We start from the raw sequence: 17,014 nt of genomic DNA, 5'->3' as shown, positions 1-17,014 counted from the left end.
CATACTTACAGAGAGTGCTGCAAGCTGGCCTGACCTCAGGAAGTCATGCTGGAGTATGTTATCTGCCAGCTCCAGCCTTGCCATGGCCAGCTTCAGCAGCCTAGGTCCTGGTCTGGGAAGAGGCCCTGAAGGACAGGTTGGTGAGAGCTCACCATCCCATCACCTTTGAAAGACAGCAGCTGCAACAAGAGAGGGCACATTTGAAAATAAGGACACTGCAGCTATGGGAACCAGATCTGGCTCAATTTGTCTAAGGAGAAATACTTTTATTTCTATAACTCTAAACAAGGAAATTGATACTATGGACAGTCATTGACAATATTTTCCCTTTCTAGCTTGTTGGGATGACTATAATATACAACTCAAGAAGTATCTGTGAATAGGGGAAGAGGGTTTCAAAGAATTTTGCACAAAAGTCACCAAGACTGATGTCCATTTGTTATGTATATTGTTGAATTACAAAGGAGTTGACTTTGATATTAGATCACTTATACATTGTCACTTTAATTGACTAACTTGAGAAAATTGCCCATCCCCCCCCCAAAAAAAACTCAAAAGAGGAGAAGTAATCAGATGTACTCTATTCACATATCCTTTTAAAAACCAAGTTTTGTTAAGAACTGTTGCTCCTGACTTGAACTTTCTACTACACTTCCTAAAAATGTTAGAATGATGCTTATCACCAGTACTGCCAATGAAATTAACTGGAACTTGATGATTACAAATTAGTAGATCACCATTTCCCTTAGAGTATTTCCTTAATTAATCTTTAGTCCTCTTTACCTGTAAACACTGAAGTTTTAAATGGAGCACTCCCTTTTATTAGAAAAGGGAAGGATTTCTGCAATTAGAAATTGAAGTTATAAGCATAGATACGTGGACTTACACAAGAAGACAGTTCATTTTAGAAGTACCCAACAATAAACTAGCCATTGACAAAACCAAATTTTAAAAATTTAGCTTTTAAAAGTTGACATTTATAATACCCATACTTGACAATCATGTGAGCATTTCATTTTTCTGTACTTTGCTCATTACCTTCATTATTTAATGTGCCACATTAAGTGTTAAGTATTACATGTTAAGCACTGCACTGATTTATTCTAAGTGCCTATAAAGGATTGAACTGTGTTCATCAAAAAGAAATGTTGAAGTCCTAAAGTCTGGTACCTGTGAATGTGACTTTATTTGGAAATAGGTTCCTTGAAGGTAATAATCAACTTAAGATGACTATGGCCCTATAAGAAAAGGAGAGATGGGGAGAATGCCATGGGAAGACACAGATATACAACAAAGATGGCCACCTGATGGCAGTGGCAAAGGCAGAGACTGGCTCAGTAGCATCCTAACTGTATAATCAGGGGAGGGGTTTTCCCCCCAGAGGCATTTACATTAGGAGAAGGGACAATACCCAGCTACCCGAGTATAAAATAAATCAGAGTTTAACTGATAAAATTTAGAATCATGGCTATGAGAAATGGGAGAGAAATTTCTCCAGGCTTATACAGAAGGACTTAAAAAACCAAACCAAATGTAACACTGAGAACCCAGTTGAACGGAATAGCATACTTCTGTAATAGTGATTTACAGACAGCCACTGGAAAGGGAGCCATACAGATGGATAAGTGGACTAGCAACAGGCTACATGACCACTGATAAAGCGTATATAAGAACAGGGAGAAAGTTAAGGATGACTGCACTGAATTTGGAGAAGACAAGGAAGAAAATGGATATAAAGAGGAGCTAACTGAACTAAACAGAAATGAGTGGTTGATTCCTATTCATATTAGTGCAATTCCCAAGTGTATAAACCAGAATAAGTTTATTTAAAATTAATTTATGCAGTACTTAATTCTAGATATTCTTTTGGATCTATTCTAAGAAATCTTATAAGATTAATACTTATAATATGTGGCATAGAACTAATTTGTGCTACAAATAGCAAGTTATTGAGATTACTTGACATGTACACACATTCAGAATCGACACAGTCTAAGAAATAGAGAGCTCTATGTCCTCAAATATTACAGTCATACTTTTAACAGGTTCATCTCTTGCATTATATAAGGCACAAATATCATCAAGACAATTAACAACTATTGGTATCAATAAATGCATGGCATATTTGGAAGGCTACAACAGACTCACTATTAGCATTTCTAAGTCTTGACTTTTGAAAACACTTAAATTTCATGTAAGAATACTCCCTAAAACAGATATGGAAACATCTATAATATTCAGAATCAAGTAAATAAAACTTATTGTGATAAACAAATGTTGAAGATGTTGTTTATTATATAATGTAGTACACATATCATAAAATTGCTCATACAGATTCTTCCAAGTGGGGCCAGAAGTGTAACTTATTCTTATCTTTACAAAGACATCAAGCTTAGTAAAAATTCAAACTTCCTACTAGATGAATTAGTTATTTGTAGCTTTAAAAGTGATCAAAGAAAGAAAAGCTTCAAGAAAGAATATTCAAACAGAAGTCTTGTTTTTATAGAGAGCTATGTTCCACATTCTTTTCCATCCAAAGTGCCCCCAAAGAGAATCAGCCCTGCCCATGTAGTGTAGTTAGGCACTACAATTCTTCTAGGAATAGTCATAGTAGTTGTTTTACACTTGGAGTTATTTAGATTGAATCCTCTTTCTCATTCTTGTCAGCACAGTAGCCTCTAGATACATGATATAAAATATTAACCAAGAAAAAATCAAGCAAACAATTACTTCTGGCCAAATAATTCACTTCCTCCAACTGATCAACATTAGTGTTCTCTCTGGATATTAAAGGCACTTCCAATGACTGTAACCAAATCATTTCTGAATGTCTTTCGAACACGATCATTCCTCAAGTCTATGAACTGGAGATATAAGGGAGACAGAATGGTCTTGTTTAATGCTTCGCCCCAAATACTCTTTTCGATGCCTTCCTGTATAGAAACTGGAAATCATGGCAACTCCTCTAAAATCTTGTATTTAACCCTACAAAGGTGAAAGGCAACTGCTCAAAGCTTCCATCAGCCTATTCTGCACATTGGAAGCTTTCCAAGGCACAGAATACTTTTTGTCCTTCCTTAATAGCTAATAATGGAAGGAGCTCTACCAAATAGGGGTGCTTAGCCTTTTAGATGGCTATTATTTCTTTTGTCATTTATACAACCCTGTGTGATAAATAAAATAATTCCTCATTTATCACTTAGAAATGAGGCAACCATGACACTGAGAGCTTGCCTGACAACCAGGATCCCACAGCTCATGATGGATGGAGGCAGAAGTGGAGCTTGATGATGTGCCTTCAGAACCATCCTGGTGCTGCTCAACCCCCTTCAGACCATTTGCTCTGCAGCAGCAGAACACCTGTGGGATTGGAGATTTCTGACCTCATCTCCACTGTTTCCAATCAAAAACCTTTATTTCAGTGATCAGGCCAGGCCTGGTCACTGTTCATCAAACACAGTGTGAACATCCACTTCCAGCCCTTGTTTATGCCATACCCCGTTACCTGGGGTCCTTGACTCCTATCCCTCTTTTCCAGCCATTCAGGCCAGTTATAATCCTGCACCTTCCCTCACTGTTCCTTTGTCCAGACTTCCTACCTCATCGGGATCTCTCTGAGAACTCTGGAGACCCATGCACCTGATACTGCAACTAATTTTGTATCAGTATTGATGTTTTATGTTTATGTGAATCAGGTCCAGAGGTAAATAACCTGAAGGCAGGGACAGGTAGGCTGTAAATCTAGGCGGTAGTCAATAAATGCTGGTTGAATTTACAATAACCTCTATAGCCATATAGTAACTAAAGTTAATACAGTACACTGTCGTGGAGTATACTCTAAGAAATCATCTGAAGATCTTTCAGGCAAAATTAAAGGAACCACCTAACTTTCCAGGGTACTCTTTAACCTAACAATCAGTTCCTCTAGCTAATCATACAACTAGGTTTGCTCTTTTGTGCTGGATGTAGCAAGCCAGATTATGTACATATGTGTGCATAAACAGCCAGGGGCTGATGTTCAAGCAAACATTGGAAATATAATGAAAGATTTAAGTTTTCTGTAACCAAAATAATAATTGATAACAGCAAATAAGATAAAAAATGAAAATAAAATGTATTCAGTTGCCATTGCTTTTTGCTTTGGAACAATTATTTCACAAATACCTCGCAGGACCTAATGCATGTTAAAAACTGTTTGGTGCACTGTTCAAGATGCCACCATAGTCCTCCTAATTTCTTTCCCTCCCCCACCCCTCTGTGTGTGTGTGTGTGTGTGTGTGTGTGTACATGTGTGTATTAAGCAGCTCCTCTGAAAATGTTCAGTGTCAGAAATAATGAGATATTCTTCTACATTTAAATGAGAGAATAGGTGAAACTTGCTCTCTTATTTATTACTACCCCAAGAATTTATACACATTTTTGAGAGGATATAAAGATTCACAGAGATCTGGGCCAGTAACTGAAACATTTCTGATTTTCAATGATTTAAAAAAAATACAACTCATGGAATAGAAAAAGGAAGAGACCAAATAGCAGCAAGCAGGTGTGATCTAATTGGTGCCAGGTGTCTAGCACTGGTAGCACTGAAATAGCCTTTCTGCTTTTCAATGGGCTTGGCATGCAGCCATGACCAAGCCCCCCAATACTGTGATAGTGGCTCACAGAGACCACAAGTTCTGTGGTCTCATACTGTTATAGCAACCACTGGCCCTTGGTGGGACAGTGAACTCTTAGGAGGCTAAGCCAATTATACAGTTGGATACTAGAAATCTTCAGGTGGCATCTTCCCACAAAGAAGGCTTAAAAGGTACCTACAAGCTTCAGCATCATATTAGGAGATTTCCAGATAAGCTTTCTTTTGGAGGTAATATTTCCATAGTGTAGTTTCGGAGGTAATATTTCCATAGTGTGGTCACATTATTAAGGCAACACACATACTATGGAGGGAGGAAGAATAAAATTATTCCTAATGTCACTTTATTCCATGAGCATGTAACTATGTGCTATGACCAGGGACCAAGCACAGAATGGGAGATTTTCTATTCCAGAAAGGGGCTGTAGCAGCAGGCAGATTCTTTGCAAGAAGAGGAAGGGTGTCTAATATCCCTCAGCAGGGTCAGTCCTCTGTGAAGAAGGGGGAACTGAGAGAGAGCAGTGGGACATACAAAGTGGTGAGTCATATATAGGTCAGAAACTGGCCAGCCTTCGCAGAAGTCTGATACTATGATCAGTTATTTTATCTAAATGCCAGAAACAGCAAAAGACACAAATTGGAGAGATTAAGCAAACAAACAAACAAAGCAAAACCCAAAACTCTCAATTTGGAAATCTTCCAGATTCTGCTAACTGAGTTGACATGTACATATGCGGTCTGCATTCACTCATTCCCCAATGCCATTAGTAGCTGCTAATCTAGGATGATTGTAATTTTATTCAGCAGGTGTCCTCTGATTTCTGATGCATCCCTCAGACCTCCACAGAGGGAGTTCCTCCCTTGTGAAGTTCTCTTCTTTCAGGGAAAAAAAAATCCCATCAATTCTTAATAGAATGAAGAAAAGGGAAATATAAGTCAGATGATAGATGGGCAAATAAAATTATGAAAGGAAAAAAAAGATTACTGATAAAGATGTAAACTAACAAGGTTACCAAGCAATGCAAAATACCACGTGTATTTTAATGAACGTAATAGTTATGGACAAACTACAAATGACTAGAGTGCCAACAACAATCTTGCTAGAAATGACTTCTAAAGTGAAAAAAGGAAATTATTTGACCAAAAGCCACTGAAGGACTTGTCAATGGCTTAAAGCTCATACTCCTACAGAGTAAGAAAAATTTCCTCTCTGCCTGGACCCAGTTGAGTAGAGCAAAGAAAGAAGGGAAAGGGGAGGTAATGGGAAATGAGGAAATTATGTCATGTGCATGTATGAATATGGCATGATGCATTTTGCTATTTGTTTTTTGTTGAGAACTCAAATTACTTAACTTCCCTCATCGATAGGATCTGAGCTGACTTCAAGAATATTGGTAGATACACATCCATCATGGAGATCATTACTATTCCCCCAGAACCCAGAATCCAATGGCTGAATCCACCTCCCTGAAAGGTCAAGATTTCAAGAGAAATGCAAAAGTAATAAGCATGATGAATGTGGGGGAACTTAGCTCTCCTCATTACCATAATTTCTGGGAATCAATTAGGTGAGGTCACTCTGTGTCTACCAGAGCTCACATATCCTCCAAAGGATCATTCTTTTTCATGTTGAAGAGGCAAAATTTTCATAGTACTACAAGGAGAGCAACATGAGTTTTAACTCTTCTAGATCAGCCTACAAATTCATGTAGCATTGCTTAGTGAAACTGCAGTCCATGGACCATCAGCATTACAAGGAAACTCATCAGAAATGTAGAATCTGGGGCCCAGGGTGATTTGTGTGCAATTAAAATTTGAGAAGTACTGTGACTGGACTAAAAATACTTAATACTCATGGGATAAGGTATTTCTCTCCTTAGATGCTAGGAATCAGTGAAATTAGACAGGCCAACTCTAGAATAATGTAAACTTCAAAATGAATGATAGTTAGGGATTATAACACATTCAATTTATTTTATTTTTTTTTATTGGTTGTTCAAAACATTACAAAGATTGCAGAATCACATTTAAAGAAAAAAATTCATGAGTCCATATTTACAACAAGCAAGCAACAAATAGAGAAAGATAGGGTTCCTTTTTACAACAGTTTGCCAACTTATAAATGTATAAGGAATAAGAGAGTTATAAAATCATCATTTTGCAACTGTTATTAATCGATTCACGCAATAACTTCTAGGAATCCTAAAACCATTAGGTGAAAGTTATTGGGGAAGTGGACATTTATTTAGTTTTACAATATTTCTTCATAGAGAGACTGTAGTTTTATGTAATTAAAATTCATAATGTAAACTTATGATTACAAAAGGGAAAAATTCCCTTAAAGTGGGGGAAATCTGATCAACACTCTTTAAACCAAGTGGTTAAATTTAACAACACTATTAATGGGACAATCTGACATCATGCTGAGGTGATATACTTAGGAAGATACAATATTACTTATGTCATATTTCTGCCCCAAATATCTAACCTGGCTCTAATCATGAGGACACATGAAATAAGCTCACACTGAGGGCCATTTTACAAAACAAATGACCTATACTTATCAAAAATAGTAATGTCATTGAAGGACAAAGAAAAATTAAGAAAAAGTCAAAGAAACATTATAACTGTAAAGGTACGGCGAAACGTCGGAGGGAGAGACCACCCAAGAGACTGACTCCATGCAATTGGCAAAAGGGGATTTTTTGGGGATCCATTCCAGCGCGCTGGGGCTCCGTGCTTACTCAAGAAGGGAGAGCAGCCCAGAGCCCCGAGCAGAGGTTCAAACAGAGCTTAAGTACACTTTTTGGGGAGGGCGGGAGGCTTTGCATACATCAGAACAAATCATCATGAGGCACGGGAAAATTGAACAACAACTCTGAGACGTGATTGGCACATTCATTGGTGGGAACAGATCGGGTGAGGGTGATTGGTCATTCCTAAGAGGGGTACACATTCAAACTGATTGGTTCGGGCCCTGTGACGAACTGCACAGGGCCCTAGGCTAAATGGCCAGTAGGGCGTTGTTTTAACTATCTCAGGAATCTGGGTGTAACAGAGGAACTCAATAATACCTAATCTTTTACATTTAAGCTTTCCAGCTTAGAAACTTTACCCTTTCATAACTAAATATAAACATGATGGCAATTGTATCTCCTCCTTGGGTGATACAAACCCAGGTGTTTAGAGATAAAGATTCCTATTTGTAACTTATTCTTAAAAGGTTCAGTGAAAGCTATAATCATGTGAACAGGTATAGAAAAATTAAGCAAAAATGGCAACATGTTAACAAGTGGTGAAAATAAGTGAGAGATGTATGGGTATTCATTGAAATACTTTCTTGCAACAGATGAATGGACAAAGAACATGTGATCTATATACACAATGGAGTTTTACTCAGCCATAAAGAAGAATGAAATTATGCCATTTGCTGGTAAATGAACAGGGCTGGAGAACATTATGCTAAGTGAAATAAATCATACTCAGAAAGTCATGGGTAGAATGTTTCCTCTCATTTGTGGAAACTAGAGAGAGGGTAGGAGGGTTGAGAAGGAAAGGGGAAGTGAAGCAAGGGGGAAAGAGGTAAATGATAGAGGGCGAGAGGGCAGGGGAGGAATAAACAAGGGTGCTGAGGGCCATTGCCAAGTAGGAATGACGCATCGAAATTTCCTTGCCAGTGTACCCCATGTTAAATGGACTTGCCTTGGAAATTTGCTGTGACATTGCATGTGTGTTTGAGAAAGGTGACCCTGCTCAAGGACGAGGGTGGATCCAGGTTTAGGGTGTATCCTGCAGGTTTTAGGAAGTATCCCGGTTTAGGATAATTTGGGTTTAAGGCGTTCCTGGTTTAAGACAATCTGGGTTTAGGGAAGTTCCAAGTTTAAGGTTATTGCTGCTGGGAATAGGGCGTTCCTGCTGCCTGAGTTCCCGTTGAGTTCTCGTGGAATTCAGAAAGTATTCAGGACGTCAATTGTGCGGGAGAACTTGGATTTCCCCAGAACGTGTGTAGAGGGCCAGTGTGAGTTCGGGGGAAAAAAAGAATTGCTGTTTGAATCTACAAAGCTGTGAGTGGCTCGTGATCTTGTGCCCAGCCAAGACTTCGGCACAAGGGATCTCATGAAAATAATAGGGAGTTCAACAGAGTAGAGGAAGGGGATAGAGGGAGAAAGGAGAGAAGTGGGTGGGGAAGAACTGGGGAATAAAAATCTACCAAATCATGCTAAGTCCATGTATGAATTCTGCTTTTATCTATAATTACAATGCAATAATTAAAAGATAATCATAATAGTATAAATTTCCCCACTGCCTGGACCCAGTTGAGTAGAGCAAAGAAAGGAGGGAAAGAGGAGGTAATGGGGTATGAGGAAATTATGTGATGTGCATGTACGAATATGGCATAATGCATCTCACTAGTATGCATAATTATAATATACTAACAAAAAAGGACATTCTTTATTTCTGTGATTCTAGAAGATTGGTGAAGAACTGGATAAAACATCCAGTTTTTTAAAACACTTTAAAAACATTCAGAATTTACAGCATTTGAAATAATCTATTATCAAGTTTTGGGGTTTTTTTTCTTTGTTGGTAGGTACTAGGGATTTTACTCGATGCCACTCTACCACTGAGCTATATTCCCAGACCTTTTTATTTTTATTTTGAGACAGGGTATTGCTAAATCACTGAAGCTGGCCCCAAACTTGAGATCCCACTGCCTCAACCTCTGGAGTTATTGGGATTACAGACGTGTACCCTGCTCTGTTAGCAAATTCATTTGAATGCATTCCTTGTTCTGTAATGGAGTGAAAGTGGCATGCAGTCATTCAATCATCCCATAACTATTTTGATGAGCACCTACCATCTGTTAGGAACCATGTCAGGTGCCTAGAGCACAATGGTGAATATAAACATGGCCCTGTCTTTGAGGAGGTTACCTTCTAGAAGAATTAAATATTAATTAAGTTAAATTAATAACTTATAAGTAAATATTAGTTAAGAATATCTAAAACAGGTAATGGAGCACAAACTTCTCAAAAAAAAGGAGATAGGACTAATATAAAGTTATTCATGAAGATCTTTAACAATCTGACTAACCTTAAATATCCTAAGTTCAATTTGTTACCCAATGCTGAAATCCTGTCTAAATGTCTTTGACAGCTGGACCTCTTTCCTATTGCAAGGTTTGTTGGAAGATTTTATTTAAAGAATGGACAATGTATGCAAAACATTCTGTTCATAATTCTGAAAAAAATTCATCTTTATAAAAGCAAGTAATATTATAAAACATGTACTCTTAAATTTTATCACTACCTCATTTGTAGTTCTGGTTACATGAATTGAAACATTTTTACAGTTTTGTGGTGTCATGCTTCACAAACTCAACAACCATATATGACAACTAGTTGTACAAATATATTATGAAAACTGCATTAAAATGTTACATTAGCTTACATTGACACAGTACTCATTTCAGAAATGTGGGTATTAACTTGAGATCATTAGGTTCACAAAAATTAAAAAGCCTAAAACCATCAGATTAAAACTTTTAACTACCTACACTTATTTCTGTTATTGATAGAACACCTATGTTAGAAGAACAAAAGACTTAAAAGATCTATTTCAATTTCAAAATTATAAAGGAAAGCAAACAAAAAGTAGAAAATAGCAATAAAGGAAATTTTCTATAAATAGACAATTGGTTTGTTATATGTAGTTTTCAGGAAAATTAAAAACCATGACTTTTGGGCTAGGGTTGTGGCTCAGCGGTAGAGTACTAATCTAGTATGGGTGAGGCCCTGGATTCAATCCTCAGAACCACATAAAAATAAATTAATTAATTAAAGATATTGTATCCAACTGCAACTAAAAAATAAATATTTTTTAAAAACCCATGACTTTTATACAAATATATATGAAATATATGTCAAAAATTTATTTAGTCCCTTAATGAAGAAACCAGCAGGATGGTACATGTGGTTCAATGGAGTATAGGACAGACAAAAATATATATAGTCAATGACAGAATACTGAAATAAGATTTCTACTTTAGTCACAAAAACCCTATGTCCCATAGGACAATAAAACTATAACCTTTGGGGGGATACTTTCTCTATCAGACAGAAATCACTTGCTAGCTATCAGTCTACAAATTTACATCTTACTTTGCAGAATCTGGGTCTTACTAATTCATCAATAGTGAGGTAAATGAAGGTATATTTTCCTAGTGAATTAGGTGATCCTTGCCTAGGATGTCTAACAGTACTCCAGGATAACACTGGAAGGATGCACTACAATCCTTGTGCTCATGCCCTATGTTTAGACAATTCTACAAAACCCTCATACATGGGCCAGTATGATATAACCTTTAACATGCTTAGGATCAAGGGGTATGCTGGGAGACTGGAGGATGAACTTCCTCTTTCCCCCAATAAGGCTGCAAAATCACGGTTTTTTATTGCTGCTGCTGCTGCTGGTGGTTTGCTTTCTTGCTTTATATCACACATTGGCCCTTTGTTTCTGATGCATCAGAAAATTTGCTGCCTAGCCTGTGGTTGCTTCTAGTCACTTCCACCAACACATTTTCTTATTATTTTTCTTTGTTTTTAAAAAATCCCTTGCTATGAATGCTAATCATGTCAACCTTTTAAATGATCCAACGCCTTCAACATAGATACATCTAAAATTCTGAGTCATAGTTTGATAATAAGCATCATATTATATAAAAATGGTTAAAATGGTCACAAAAATGGTTAATCTCTCCACCCACCTACCTTTTGTCCCAATGTTAAGAAGCACATTGAAAACACTTATTATTTAAGATCAATAAGTTAACAACCTCTATTAACTGAAAACAAATAAGTAACAAAAAGAAACTGTTCAAAGGTTTCTAAGGAATCAAATACAGTAAAAACTCCTGGCTCTGCACTATATATTACATTTGGACTCTTAATAATTAACAAGAATGATGGCTATGTGCCAGAAATTGTGCTAATAAGGGCTTCACAAATTCTATACTATTTAATCTTCATAAAAACCATGTAAACTAGTTTGTAGTATTAGCCACATGCTTCTGATAAATAAACGGAATCACGGAGAATTACATTAACTTTTCCAAAATCACAGTGGTGGTGGGATTCAAACCAGGTTATTTAGTTTCAGAGTCCTATGGGCTTAACCACTGTGCTATAACAAAGAGAGGAAAACTACAAAAAAGAAGATACTTGGATGGGGTTTTGGCTCAGTGGCAGAGCACTTGCCTAGCATGTAAGAGGCACTGGGTTCAATCCTCAGCACTACATTAAAAAATAAATAAGTGAAATAAAGTTAACAAAAAAACAAACAGAAAACCTCAGATACTGTGTCATCATCATCATGGTTTTCTTCGTCATCATCATCATCATCATCATCACACTGATAAACCACTTTTTAAACGCAGGGCTTTATCTAAGTATTGAACATATTAAAGACTTATTTAATGTTTCTCAACAGGAGCCTTTTGGGTAAATATGACTATTATTCCCAACTTGCAAAAGACATTGAGGCAGATAGAGGGTAAGTACTTGCTCAAGGTCACAAGGCTAGTAAGATGCAAGGACACAGTCTGGACAGCACGGCTCCCACATCCAGGAATTTCCCCTGATACCATGCTGCTGCTTATAACAATTCCTAAAGCTCAGTACCAGCCAACAGTTCCTACTCTTCAGAACCTCGGAGGATGGAAAGCACCATATTAAAGCACAGGACCATAACCAAATGTTCATTAGTATAATCAAAAAAAATCACCAAGTACAGATTAAAAGGTTTTTCATTCATCTTTGTTAATAAGGTTAAACACACACACACACACACACACACACACATATATACACACACACACATATATACACACACACAAGCAAAATTTAATCCATGAAGAGTTTCTTAAAAAAAAAAAAATGCTTCTCTGGAAAACTAACTCAATTCAGAACAAATGAGATATTACAATAGTTTTTCTTTTCTTTAGAAATTGTTTTTGTTCTTGGAGCCTTGGGGTTTCTCAGAATTCCCTCAAGGGTTGTGGGTGGTTGAATGAGAAAAGGAGACAGGACCCTAGTTCCCCACTCCACTTTCAAATGAGTAGTTCTGTTTATATATTTTACATATTGGGTTTCCCCATATGGCTTGCTTTGGTAAGAGCGAGGGTCCCATAACAGTTTGGTCTAAATTGGAAGTTCTCAACTTGAAGCCTTCCCCATTGCTTCCCCAGCACCTCAGTAGTTGAACTTCAGAAAGATCTTCCTGGTGCTTCTTGAATCTCATGTTTGCCCCAGCCCTGGCCATCTTCTCACCTGACACTCCCTTTCCACTCCCCTCTGCCAACGATAATCACTACCACTGCTGATGTCCGTCAAACTTCTATGTGGCACACTCCAAGTTAAATATTTTTTACATCAATTACTCCACAGAGTGCTCTCAACACCCTGGTGACTGAGCTCTATTAGTGATCCCATTTTATAGAGAAGAAAACTAAGGTTTAATTTGCACTCTGCCCAGTGACCACTATGTAATGGAGATAGGATGAAGAACTTCTCCGCACACTCCAGAGACCTCCACTTCTTCGGCGGGATGCTATCCTGCCTCTCCTCTGCAACAATCATACTCAAATTCCCACTGAGACTTCTCAAGACTAAATCTCTTTAAAAAAAAAAAATGAACAAGAAGCGCCTTTTGTCCTGAAGCAGCCCTTTACAGCAGCAAAGTGACAAATGCAATACACAGCTGTTATCACAACCATTTTTATCATTTGTGATGGTGTAATGCTTATGCCGTCTTCTCCTCTTCCTTCAGACATGAATGTGTATGCGGCCCTCCAGTTAGACTGTTTCTCAAACAGGGGCTACATCCTCTGCTCCTTCTATACCTCACTCTCTCTTCCCTGGATTACTTAGAACTGTTTGGGGCACCAAGAAGGAAGATGTTCAATAATCAGTGGAAAGGACCATGGCCTACGGTAGACAGGATACCTGAGTTCTAGATTGGGCCAATCCCCTGAAGCAGGTGCCGCCATTCCCCTAAGCCCCTTTCTTTAATGGTTCACCTCAGAATCACCTCCACATGCTGAAGGCAGCTTTCTTGGATATCTGTGGTACTTATATCTGGCAGACAGGTCCCCCTCACAGAGTGAGGTGAAAATGCAGGGAAGTTAACCCCTCCAGGAAACAGCCTTCAGTCAGTATGGATGGGCAGTTGACGGGCCATGTCCCTGTTTCCTTGCCCACTGCGTAGGACAACTCCGAACTGTGTAGACTAATGCCTGGAGGTCCCTGAAGGGCCTGAATCCAGCTGTCTGCAACAGGAGTTTATTTGGAACCCACCCTTTATTAACTTCTTTCTCTTCCAGTCCCCCTTTCCTACTTCCCTGATGACATTTCTGGGAAGAAACTTTCAAATAAACTTACCTACTCAAATCTTGATCTCAGGGTCCATGTCTGGGGGAAGCACATGGAGATTTCCTCTCCCTTCTTTTATTCCTTCACTTTCCCTTCTGTCAAATAAAAGGGCTGCAGGGACGATCTCAACGGCCTCTTTGGGCTCTGATACACTATGATTTCGATATTAAATTAAAACGGCCACAAGGTTGCTTCTTAGCTCAAATGTTATGTCATGTCTTAGAGTTGAAGCAGAATTTCTACTACAATATTGCAAAAGATGCTGGGAGATTCTGAAGAAGACCCCCTTTCAGTGAGGTCTTCAAGCTGCATTTGCCAGGGGTGCTGCTGGCCTGTGCAGGAATGGCCTCAGCTGAAGAGGTCACTTTCTCAAGTTAGCCAACATGTCATGACTGAGGGATACAGGATTTGAAGGCCTCACCAGCTCAGTCAAAGTCAAGACAACTCTAACGAGCCACTCAAGTTCCAGCATTCCCCATCAGCCTGGCACCACAGCTCAACTTCTCCTCTGCCCTCCTGGCCTCCTTCCCACCCTTCTGGCAGGTAGAAGCCCACCTCGGAATCTGCTTCCTAGGTAACCCAACCTGTGGCCACTACATTTTCAATTTTGTTTATTAATGTCACAAAAATTGTGCACTTTGGAGGTCTTTCTGTGAAACCGGGGGTATTCCTTTTAATGCTGTAAAAGACGAAGACGTGGTACAGACCAGGAAAAAGAAGCTACACTTTTAATAAAAGGGGAATGACCCAGCTGCCAGACAGTTATGTATGAGATGCAGTTTCAGTTTCTGAACAAAAACAAGAAATACAAAAAAGGTCAGCTCAGCCAGTGAAACTGAAAGCTGAGAACACTGAAGAGGCAGCCACAGAGGGTGATGAAAGAGAAAGAAGAAGAGCCTTGCTGAGGAGGGAAAGCAGACTAACCAGGCTGAACACACCCAGCCAATACTCCATCCTTCTGAAGAAGGGCCTTTCGATTCAAGTAACTAACTCCAATCCAAAAGAGTAGGGGCCCATGGTGTGACAAGAGCAAATGTCAAGCTGGGAATTCCGGCTAGGTAAGCTCAGGGGTGAATCAATGCTACTGCCGAGGCTGGGGAGATTCCCATTGTACTGCCACTAGGCAGGGCCTTTCCTGAGAACTTTCCCGTCAGTACTGAAGGACAGAGATGGACTTGGGCTCTCCAACCTTCAGGGGCTGGTGATGTTGCTCTGCCCACGGTGGTGCCCAACTGGTGGCATCTGGTTACCTTCTCTGCTGGGCTGTGACCTCCAGGAAAGCAGAGGTCCTGGGTTAGAAAAAGAGGGAAACTGAAAGAGAAAATAAGGTAGTCAGCAAAGGCATCAGCAAGAAGATAAAAACAGGCGAGGGAGTTGGTTTCACAGTTAATCTGAAGGAGGTGTGGCTATTCAGAGAGAAAGGAAGTGCCAGAAGCAATGCCCTGAACAATACTGAGGCCCAAGGTTCCTCCATCAAGGAGGCCAACATAGCTGAGAACAAGCAGCAGGGGCTGAGGTAAGGGAGACGGGGCTGGATCATGTAGGGCCTTCTGAGATTCAACTTAGAGAAGATGAGAAGCCACAGGGATATAGTTGAGTAGAAAGATGTATCTGACCTGCTTCTTCCCCTCCTTGGGATTTATTTTTCTCCATAGTATTCTAACCATCTGACCATTACACATGCTCTATATTTACTATCTCAATTAGAATTTAAGCTCTGTCAGGGCAGATGTTTGGGGTCTGTGGTGCTCCCTGGTACAGATTCATTCCTCCCGTGCCTTGTGATAGATAATCAGTTTATTGAATGAATACACAAATCATCTTGAGAAGAATCTGAGAGCTATCCTAAATGGCAACAGGAAACCTGACAAGGAATGTTGTTCCTGCATCCTTTGAAGGTCTGTCTTTGAAGGTGTTTAAATCACTGTTGTGAGGGCATCACAACAAATATTTATTTATCATCTCTTTGAGGCACTTAGGAGAGGCCCTGAAAACCAAATATGTTTCTAATTTCTAAAAACAAGATGCCAAGGTTCAGGGGAAAACCACAGAAGCATCAGCAGTTCAGGAGGCTTCACATTTATGGAATTGGTTCATTAAACACGTGCTGAACAACATTATCTACAAGAGGCTCAGTACTAAGGTGGAAAATGGACAGGATTTTGGAATAACTGTCTTTCTGGTAGGTTTGGCTGGTCATTCTCAAGCAGGAATGAAGAATCCTGGGTGGGGTGGGGGTGAGGGTGGGGAGCACCTACAAAGTACACTGGTTCCCCCTCTGTCAAGGTGAGGCCCCTTCTCTGAAAATCACTGGCATAAGTCATTCTCAGAAAGTACTCTTTGGTTGCAAAAAGTTTGGGATTCACTGATGAAAGGAAATGTGTCCTTTTTCTATATAAAAGTTTTCAATACGGCAATATCTTACTGTCCCAAAAGATTTTCAAAAATCACTTTGGATGCTTTTTCTTGACATATTTCCACATCAATCCTCAGACTCAAAACACAACTAGAGTGATTTATATATCCAATGGGGAAAAAAAAGGGAGTAGGAAAAACATCATTGGAATGTAATTGAACAAAATGAAGATATATTGATACTGGAGGAAAGAGAAAGAGGGCCATGAGGAGTGGAGGGATTGCTGACAGAGGACTCAGTAACAGATCCGTGTTCTGCTTCTCCTCTGGAAGCAAGGTTCCCACCCATCCTTTCACCACTAAGTTCACAAGTCCTTTGTGAGCATACACCAGTCACAGAACCTCACCTAGTTTCTATTGCTTCATTATTATTTTTTTTAAAAAAAACAGGTACTTTATAGATTTGTAAGGAGCAAAATAACAGAATACATGTATAATACTAGGCACTGCCTGGACCACAGTAAGCCCAACAATGTCAGTAGCCATTGTGATGGTAATGCAGCCTGAAGAGATTTTGTTTTCCACAGACACATGGTGA

At 39.0% G+C, this 17,014-nt stretch overlaps 1 protein-coding gene across 2 annotated transcripts in view; it reads right to left on the bottom strand.

Annotated features, from left to right (window-relative positions):
- Positions 1-17,014, bottom strand: part of Pcgf5 (polycomb group ring finger 5) — a 108,265-nt gene that overhangs the window by 65,871 nt on the left and 25,380 nt on the right. The window contains exon 2 of one of the 2 annotated variants that reach the window (XM_026397335.2): positions 10-179. The exons of the other annotated variant lie outside the window; for it this stretch is intronic. The gene's annotated coding sequence lies outside the window, so the exon portion shown is untranslated. The remainder of the gene's footprint in view (positions 1-9; positions 180-17,014) is intronic. 2 annotated transcript variants of the gene reach the window in all.

This window comes from Urocitellus parryii, chromosome 5, assembly GCF_045843805.1.
Source record: "Urocitellus parryii isolate mUroPar1 chromosome 5, mUroPar1.hap1, whole genome shotgun sequence".
Lineage (NCBI taxonomy): Eukaryota > Metazoa > Chordata > Mammalia > Rodentia > Sciuridae > Urocitellus > Urocitellus parryii.
The sequence above is the reverse complement of the archived record's forward strand: the minus strand, read 5'-3'. Positions and strand labels throughout refer to the sequence as shown.